Source organism: Lolium rigidum, chromosome 2 (assembly GCF_022539505.1).
Source record: "Lolium rigidum isolate FL_2022 chromosome 2, APGP_CSIRO_Lrig_0.1, whole genome shotgun sequence".
Taxonomy (NCBI): domain Eukaryota; kingdom Viridiplantae; phylum Streptophyta; class Magnoliopsida; order Poales; family Poaceae; genus Lolium; species Lolium rigidum.
The window spans coordinates 73,731,829-73,742,444 of NC_061509.1; positions in this window are offsets into that span (position 1 = coordinate 73,731,829).

Sequence of the window (10,616 nt, forward strand, 5' to 3'; positions counted from 1 at the left end):
CTACGCGTTGATCAAGCAAGGGGAAAAGTTCGAGTGGAACGAAGAAGCAGACAGAGCCTTTGAGGATCTCAAGCGCACAATCTCGACACCGCCAATATTGGTGGCGCCTAAAGAAAAGGAACCTCTCCTGCTATATATCGCATCCACACCTCAGGTGGTTAGCACGTTACTTGTGGTCGAAAAAGAAGAAGAAGGGAAACTTCATGGAGTCCAGAGGCCGATATATTTCATCAGTGAAGTCTTATCGCCTTCAAAACAGTGGTACCCGCAGTACCAGAAGTTGGCGTATGGAGTATTTACAACCGCAAGAAAATTGCGACACTACTTTTCGGTGCATCCGATGATAGTGGTCAACGAGGCGCCTTTATTAAACATATTGAAGAACGCAGAGGCTACGGGTTGTGTCTCCCTTTGGGGAATTGAACTTTCCCCTCGGGACATCACGCATGAAAAAAGAAAAGCAATAAAGTCGCAGATTTTACCAGACTTTGTCGCAGAGTGGATGGAGCTGCAAATTACGGGACCCCAGATCTGTCGAGAACCTGGACCATGAACTTCGACGGATCCAAGAGGTTAGATGGAGCTGGAGCAGGCGTAATATTAGTGTCACCTCAAGGAGATAAGATGAAATGCGTACTACGGATGACGTTTTCTAACGCGTCTAACAACGAGGCGGAGTATGAAGCACTCATACATGGGATGAAGATGGAGAAAGCCTGTGGCGCAACCCGATTAAAAATCTTCGGCGACTCCCAACTGGTGGCTCAACAGGTGATGAACCAGTGCGACGCAGTCAATGACAGCATGGTAGCATACAAAGAGGTATACAACGAACTCGAGAAACTTTTTGATGGGTGTGAAGTGAATCATATAAGCAGACTCAGCAACGATGAAGCCGATGTTTTGGCAAACATCAGGTCGCAATGCTTAGCAATACCACCCGGCGTATTTTGGGAGGAGATAAATGAAAGATCAACTAAGGCGAAGAAACAGCCAAAGAAAAAGGAGAAGCTTGAGAAAGACTCGGGAGCTCCAGCAAGATCAGAAGCAAGCGCATCGGGAGATGAAGAGGAATCACATGAGGTTATGGTGGTACAAGTCCCTTGGATGCAGGTTTACATAGCATATATCTTAAGGAAAGAAATATCCGAAGACCCGGTAGAAGCAAGGCGAGTTATTCGACGGTCCAAAGCCTTTGCCGTGGTCAAGGAGAGCTGTATAAGCGAAGTATATCGGGAGTATTGCAGCGATGCGTTACACCCGAAGAAGGTAGAGTTATCCTGAAGGATGTACACGAGGGAGTATGTGGACACCACGCAAGCAGTCGAGCTATAGCAGCAAAAGTCTTCAGAGCATGATTCTACTGGTTAACTACAATAGAAGATGCAGAGGACATAGTACGTACTTGTGATGCGTGCCAAAGATTTGCGGCAAAACTCCACTCCCCGGCAGTAGAGCTGATGCCAATACCCTTGTCGTGGCCTTTCGCACAATGGGGTCTCGATATGGTAGGGAAATTACATAAGGCATGGCCAGGTGGATACGTGTATATGCTCGTGGCTGTCGACAAGTTCACCAAGTGGATTGAAGCAAAACCAATAACCTCGCCAGATGCAGCATCGGCAATAAGTTTCGTCAAAGGCATCGTTTTTCGATTCGGTGTCCCTCATTGACATAGGCGTCCCAAATGGGCCTGCCGAATATAGTACCCGGGGTTTATTGAAGGCTCACTATCCGAAGAATAAGAAGATTCGGGAGCTCAAGATGTATTTAAGGAAAAGATAGAGTTGTAATAGGAAGTGTTATTTGTAATCTGGCGGGATGAGTTAGAAACCATCCCGGACTCTGTAACTTGTACAAAACGAAACCCTCGGCTCCACCTCTTATATAAAGGGGGAGTCGAGGGACGAGGAGATCATCGAATCATTGTCTGCAAACCCTAGTTTTCATATTCGTCGAGTACTTTTCGGCTGAAACCTTCGAGATCTACTTGCCCTCTACTTCTAACTAAACCCTAGCCTACAATCCATAGGCATTGATAAGTTAATCCCTTGTCAATTGGCGCCGTGCTGTGGGAATTAGAGGCGTAAGGATCCGATCTCGATGGCACGTTCAAGATCTTCGACATCGTCAACCGGAAGCAACACTATGGATCGAGGTAAACAGATCGCTACTGGTCTTGTTGATTTTGTTCCTCACCCACCCTCCCGTTTGGATGCATATGCGTATCTGGCGGAGCCCTTGGAGATAACGTTTGGAAGGTTCCACTTTCGCGTCGAGAAGGAAGGATCGTATCGTGTCGAAATTCCGATTTCGTCGGGATCGTCGGCGGTCGATTCTGATTTTTCAAGCTATGCATCGTCAACTGAGTCAGAAGAAGAAACTTCGGCAACACGTTACGTTAGCATCAGAACAAGAGAGAAACTCGCCAAGATCTTCAGCGACACATCGTTTGAGTCATCTGCGGACTCATATATAAGCGATGGCTCAAGCGATGTCGATAGTTACGACTTCATCGACAAATCCATCACAGTGGGCAAGGTCTTCATCAATCTCAACAATGATGTCACCAAACCCAACATAGATCTGAGTACCAAGTATCATCAGATTTATGCTATCGAAAATCAAGAGGAAACATCGGAGGCTTTCGACGAGTTGGGAAATCCTTTTGTCGATCCCTCAGATCTAAGGAGAGGTATGGGCACTAAATATGACGGGCCCACACCACGCGTCGAGTTCAACTTCCACGAGGCAGCTTGGGATAGAGCGGCAAAAGCCTTAGATGGTTCGGAGCCAATGACGACGACGACCACAGCTCAAGAGCTGCAAGCTTATCAATATAGGCTCGCACGAACCGCCCGAGAAATAGAAAAACGGACAGACTGAGTTGAACAGGAGAAAGGAGGCAGCTTCGCATCCGGCGAGGAGAAGGGCAGATCTAAGTGGACAATCTAGAGTTTCGGGTGATAGCCACGGGGAGGCTCGAAACAGAGGAAGATCAAGGTTACAACACATACCCGACGAGAAAGAGAACACTTGGTTCAAAACCTCGACATGTCTTTTATGTCGATAGATACAAGAGGAAATATTATCCCTAAGACACCGAAGCTGGGTATATGGCGACACAAGCTTACATCCTTGCATCCAGGCCACCCCGGGAGATCCAAGGGAAACATTATACAACATGGCGTTAGCGGGGGTTGGAGCTATGGGGACGAGCGTTCGTAGCAACGCCTCCCGAAGGAGCGGCAAGGCAAAATAGTCCACGACCTGCGGCGAGCAACGGCGGCAGCTCTCGAAGGACCAAGTGGAGCAAGAGATACGGGAGCACAAGCAAGGGTCGATAGAGCGAGGCAAAGCGAAGGGATCATCGGCAGCCCCGGAGCTTAATGACGAGGATATGTGCGGTCTACCGTGCTTCACGAGAAGAGTCCGAAAAACTCGAGTCCCCTCAGGATTCAAGTTACCCGATCACTTCAAAAAGTTCGACGGCCTGCAAGATCCAGAGGACTGGCTAATTGATTATCTCGAGACGGTGAAGCTAACCGGAGGAACTAGAGCAACAGCCATGCAAAGTATTCAGGTGCACTTAAGTGGAGCCGCACGATCTTGGATCAAAAAACTTCCGCCGGGATCCATCGACAACTGGGAAAGTTTCGAGGACATATTCGTCAAGAACTTCGGATCCACGTGCAAAAAACTCTGCGTCGTTAGAAGAGGCTGAGGGCATGTCGACAAAAGCCGGATGAGTCAATGAGAAAATATATCCAAAGGTGGAACATCATAAAAAACTCGGCAGAAAATATATCTGACGAGAGAGCAATAGATGCGTTTGTCGCAGGAATTAGGCGTGGGGATTTTGTCGAGGACTTGGGAAGAACCAATCCAAAAACAGTATCCGCGTTGATGGAGATAGCAAATAGATGGGCAGACGGAGAAGACGCTGTCCACAATAAACGACACAGGTCGCCAGAGGAGGACCGTGGTCGAAATTATCAATCGAGGCGACGATTTCCTCGGCGAGTACCGAACTACGACGCTCCAGGGCAAATTTCGGCTGGATTCCGAGCCGGCGCAGGAGGAAACAACGAGAGATGATTATCAGAGAAGCAATGAGCAGCGAAGCGACAATAGGGATGACTCCCGCAACAGACAAAATAGTGGGCCGAGGTTTCCAAGACCTTTCGTGTCCCCCGAGGAAATGCTGAACGGACCGTGCCAGATGCATTTCTTCCTCGACAGCAACGGGAAAAGACAGTCAGGGCACCTGCGGAAAGACTGTCGAAATTTTCGAGCAATGTTCGGATACGCGAGAAAATGCTCATGCTCGAGCAGCACGAGAGAAACCCTCGGGAGCCTAGGAGCGAAGTTCATCTACCGCCACCTCCCGCGATTACGAGAGGACAATCGACACCAGCTCGGAATAGCGGCAGCACTTGCACCACCACCCTATGTTGATCCTAACTCCAACGGAGCGGTGTCGATGATTCGAAGGGAAGGCCGTCCAACGAGCTCAAAAAGTAATCTCACGACAGGTGTTTATGGCGAGAGAAAATGCCTCCACCAACGAGTTGAGTACCTTAATTGGTCGGGACAAGATATCGGCTTCACAATAGCGGATCATCCGCGGCAAGTTCCTCGACCGGGCGGTCAGCACTTATTCGCCGGCGATTATCGCGAGGATTTGATGTTTCTCGAGTATTCATAGATGGTGGCAGCAGCTTAAACCTTATGTATGCGGATACATTGAGGAAGATGAACATATCCTTAGCAAATTTGAAACCAACGAGACACAAGGTTCCACGGCATCACACCGGAAAAACCAAGCTATCCATTGGGAAAAATCAATCTCGATGTCCGAGTTTGGGACCCGAGAGAATTATAGAATCGAGAAGTCTGGAGTTTGAAGTCGTGGATTTTCCATCGCGAGTACCACGCTTTGTTGGGACGACCAGCATATGCTAGATTTATGGCGAGTACCACACTATACATACCTGTTATGGAGATTGCCTGGACCCAAGGGACCAATCACGGTCAAAGGGAGTTTCGCCTTAGCTGATAAGTGCGACAAGGATTTCCATCGGTTATCGGAAACATTCGGGATGCAAGCTGAATACTTGGCGTCGAAAAGCATGACTGATTACGACGTACTGCCAGACGTTGGAAGGCCAAACAAAGAATCAACTTTCAACACAGAGAAAAATTCTAAGGAGGTGCAGATTCACCCGACAGATCCAAAAAGACGACATCCATTGCAAACAACATGGATATCGCATAGGAAAGCGCGCTCGTCGAGTTCCTCCGTGAGAACTGGAAAATCTTCGCATGGTGTCCAGGCTGACATGCCGGGAGTACCCGGGGAACTTGCCGAGCACCACCTAAATTTGGATCCAACGAGCGAAACCAATCGGACAACCTTTGCGGCGTTTTCGGAACCAAACCGCAAAGCCATGCTTTCGAGAAATAAATCGACTAGAGGAAGCTGGTTTTATCGAGAGAGATATCTACGAAGCCACATGGGTAGCTAACCCAGTGATGGTGCCGAAGAAAAACACGACAGTCCTTCGCATGTGCGTCGACTTTACGTGCCTCAACAAATATTGCCCTAAGGATCACTTTCCCCTCCCAAGGATCGATCAAATTATCGACTCCACGGCAGGTTGTGAACGTCTTTCCTTTTTGGATGCATACTCTGGTTATAACCAGATCAGATTAAAAGAAGATGATGAAGCCAAAACAGCGTTTATTACACCTTACGGCGTGTTTTGCTACAAGACAATGCCCTTCGGTCTAAAAAATGCGGGAGCAACATATCGAAGGATGATGCGAAGTGTTTAGCAACACGGATCGGGAAAAACGTGCAAGTATACATCGATGATGTCATTATAACGTCAAAAAAGGGGGCAACGCTGATCGAGGATCTCAAAGAAACTTTTGACAACCTCGACAAATTCTGCCTCAAGCTGAACCCGACGAAATGTTCTTTTGGCGTCCCAGCAGGAGAACTTCTGGGGTTTCTAGTCTCAGCAAGAGGGATTGAAGCAAATCCCGACAAAATACAAGCCATAGTAACAATGAGAAAGCCAACGAAGTTGAAAGAAATACAGCGACTAAGCTGGGCGAGTCGCGGCTTTGAGCAGATTCGTCGCCGGGTTAGGAGAAAAAGCGTTACCATTTTATGCGCTGATAAAACAAGGAGATAAATTCCAGTGGAACGAAGAGGCCGATAGAGCTTTCGAGGATCTGAAGCGAAAAATATCGACACCACCAATCCTGGTGGCTCCAAAGGAAAAGGAACCCCTCCTGTTGTATATTGCAGCCACACCCCAAGTGGTTAGCACGGTGTTAGTTGTCGAAAGAGAAGAAGAAGGGAAAATCCATGGAGTACAGCGGCCAGTATACTTCGTGAGCGAAGTCTTGTCGCCCTCAAAACAAAGGTACCCTCGGTACCAAAAGCTAGCATATGGAGTGTTCACGACGGCACGAAAATTGCGCCACTATTTTTCGGCACACCCGATCATAGTGGTCAATGAAGCTCCCTTGTCAAATATCTTGAACAACCCGGAAGCTACGGGTCGTGTCTCCCTTTGGGGAATAGAACTTTCCCCTCGGGACATCACGTACGAAAAAGAAAAGCAATAAAGTCGCAAATACTGCCGGACTTCATCGCAGAGTGGATGGAGTTGCAAAATACGGGACCTCAGATTTATCGAGAACCCGGACTATGAACTTTGATGGGTCCAAGAGACTAGAAGGGGCTGGCGCGGGAGTAGTACTCATATCACTCGAAGGCGACAAGTTGAAGTACATCCTTCGGATGACGTTCCCTAACGCATCTAATAATGAAGCAGAATATGAGGCTCTCATACACGGGATGAAGATGGCGAAAGCCTGTGGAGCAACTCGATTAAAAATCTTTGGCGATTCACAGTTGGTAGCTCAGCAAGTTATGAACCAATGTGACGCAGTCAATGATAGCATGATGGCATACAAGGAGGTGTACAATGAGCTCGAGAAGTTGTTCGATGGATGCGAAGTAAATCATATTAGTAGATTGAGCAACGACGAAGCCGACGTTCTTGCAAACATCGGGTCGCAGGTGCCTTGCGGTCCCACCGGGTGTATTTTGGGAAGAGATAACGAGAGAGATCCACTGAGTCGACAAAATCAAAAAAGAAGGAGAAGAAACCCTCGGGGGCTACCAAGGAGAAGCAAGAGGAAGAAGAAGAAGAGCAAGACCTGGTCATGGTAATACAGATACCGTGGATGCAGCCATACATATCATACATCCTCAGGAAAGAAATACCCGACGATCCGGTCGAGGCAAGGCGAGTAATTCGACGCTCCGGAGCTTTCACGGTGATTAAGGGAGAATTATATAAGCGAAGTATTTCGGGCGTCTTGCAAAGGTGCGTCACACACGAAGAAGGAAGAATAATTCTGAAGGATGTGCACGAAGGAATATGTGGCCACCACGCAAGTAGTCGAGCCATCGCAGCCAAGGTTTTTCGGGCAGGATTCTACTGGTTGACAGCAATTGAGGACGCTAAGGACATAGTAAGAACTTGCGACGCGTGTCAAAGGTTTGCCGCAAAACCTCACTCTCCAGCAGCAGAGCTAGCACCAATACCATTGTCATGGCCTTTCGCTCAATGGGGACTTGACATGGTGGGTAAATTACACAAGGCATGGCCAGGAGGAAAAGAGTATATGCTAGTAGCTGTCGACAAATTTACAAAGTGGATAGAAGCGAAGCCGATAAATTCACCAGATGGTGCATCTGCAGTAAAATTCATAAAAGGCCTCGTCTTCAGATTTGGAGTGCCTCACAGCATCGTCACAGACAACGGCAGCAACTTCACATCCAATGAATTCAAAGACTATTGCGAAGAGGTGGGTATCAAGCTGAACTTTGCATCAGTTGCACATCCTCAGACTAATGGGCAAGTCGAGAAAGCCAATGGCATCATCTGCAATGGCATCAAGAAGCGCTTGTTAGGACCACTAGAAAAAGCTCGACATACCTGGCCTGAAGAACTACCAAGTGTGTTGTGGAGCATCCGAACAATACCAAATACGACGACACAGGAAACTCCGTTTTTACGGTCCATGGAGCGAAACGGTATTGCCAATCGAGATAGAGCACAACTCTCCACGCGTCGCGGAGTATGATGAAGAGACGTCGAGAAAAGCGCTAGAAGATGATGTCGACGCACTTGATGAAGCTCGAGATGAAGTACTGTCTCGGGTAACCAAATATCAACAGGACTTGAAGAATTACCACAGTCGACGTTTGCGGCCAAGATCTTTTCAAGTGGGGGACTTAGTTCTTCGGCTCACGCAAAAAAGTCATGAAAAACTCGAGTCACCATGGCTTGGTCCCTATATCGTCACGGAAGTAATTGGAGGAGGAGCATACGGAATAAAGGACAAGAAGACATGGGTGGAGGAGCAAAACCCACTGGAACGTGGCGCAACTCGGGCGGTTCTACGCCTAGAGCTAAAATATAGTCCTTGTAAAAACTTCAATGTATTGAAACGCCCACGAGTTTTCAGACGCACTCTTTTCCTTTTTCGGGGCACCGAGTGGGGCCGGGAAAGGTTTTTAATGAGGCGGGCTCGTGGTGCTGCAATATAATAAAGATAGTGGAGATATACTTCTTATTTTTCGACACGCTCGGGGGCTCAACGCCCAAGTCTCAAAATAGATTCAATATAGATTCACGGAAATATTTCGCCTTGGTACATCAATACCTCGCCAAATATAAAAACAGAAGCCAACAATCATAAATATAGTGTACACATCAAAAAACTTAAATGCTTTGGTCTAAGAACCTCGCAATACAAATATAGAACTTCGACATCAAAGATACTCGAAGGCGGCAATCTATTCAAAGGAAAAACAAGGATATCTTATCGCAACAGGAAAGATAGATTTCAAGGAAGAACCTTCGCCCAGTTAGGCTCGGGGGCTTCGGCAATATAGAGGGCTTCGGCAAGCGTACAATAAGTTCCTTCGGAAATAAAAAAGAGGAATAAGCTACAAGGTCCAATATAATACAAATCAGTTAAATCCCAAGATACTATCTACAGACAGGACTCTGGTTGTTTTATGTTCAGCATAAGAACCCTTGGTAAAAAACTCTGAGTCCATCAGAAGAAGTTCATCTATCATTGATTCGGCAACGGGAGCTACCATAGCATCGATAGAGTCGATATCATTTTTTCGACGAGTTTTCTTGGCCAGGCAACCAGCAACAATCTTCGACAGGTCCAACTTTGGATAACAGATGTTTATCATGATCATGGCAAATCTCGCTCCAGCAGTGAGTTGAGCTCGCACAAAGTTATGGATGCGGGGAGCATCTCGAAATACCTCCAATAATTCGGGAAGAGTTTTTGGAACCTCGTTTCGCGGAAATAAATTCCTATAGACAAGGGTTAATGTCGCCGTGCAAAAGCTGAGAAAATCGCGCACTTGGCAAGCACGATCTTGGAACCTAACAATTTGTTGGGTTCGTTCAGGAGTGGACCAGAACAAACACCCATGATTAAGGGAGAGATTAACAATAAGATTTGTCCTCTCATTTACTCTCTGATCTTCGGCAGCAGAATCAAGAACTGAGCCTGTTAAAAGCGACAGGGCAAGAAATTGGAAGAAAGGCACAGCAAGATAAAGAGGAGGCATCTAAAGAAAACAAAAACGTACCTAGCATATCTGTGCTAGCTTCCAGCATTAGCTCAAGCATACTATTTTCTCGGGTTGTGGCTCCCTTTGCTTCCAGTACAGCAGCATCCCTAGCAGCCATAGCTTCTTGGGCTTGATGAAGAGCAAGTTTTTCTCCTTCAGAGGCTCTCCGAGATTGCTCCATCATGGCCAAAATTTGCTTCTTCATAGATTGAAGTTGTTGTCGAAGTTCTTGCAAATCCTCCGACGGATGTCCGCTAGATGAACTCTCGAGGAGATTACGGTCGACTAGTACTTTCTTCGAGAAGGAAGATGCGAGGTGAAGCGGCGACGGAACAAGGAGGGGTCGAGTAGTTATCAAATATTAGCTGGAAAAGAAAGGCCCGGGATCAATGAAAAGCACGAAGAGAAATTTCATTCCTTGCTAGAAAATTTACACGGACATTACAAAAGAAAGTTTTCCAGGGGGACTAAGAGGGTAATTGTCGCCAAAGCTAAAATGGCGACAAGAGCAAAAGAAACAGAAAAGGAAACAAGGAGGCATGCAACTAGACCTCCGGCCTCGAGGAGTTAGGAGTCGAAGATGGCTTGATCCCGAGGTACGCCAAGATCTTCTTCGTGTTGGGCTTGGCCGCCTTGATCAGCGACCTCCATCTCGACTGCTCTATCTGATCGGTGTCGCCAACCTTCATCCAATCAAGCGTCTGTTGGCTGTCAGCAACCAGGGCAACAGTATTCTCGACAGCAACCTTCATATTCTCCTGACGCATCTTCAGTCCAAGGTCTTCCGACGAATTGAAAAGCTTGGCAAGGGCAAGGAAAGTCGAAGGTTCTTCCTTCTTCGGGAAGAAGTAGGGGAACAACGCCGACAAACTCGCACTGGCATTGGCCACGCCTTCACGAATTTCGCGTCCATGGAACTCCAGAA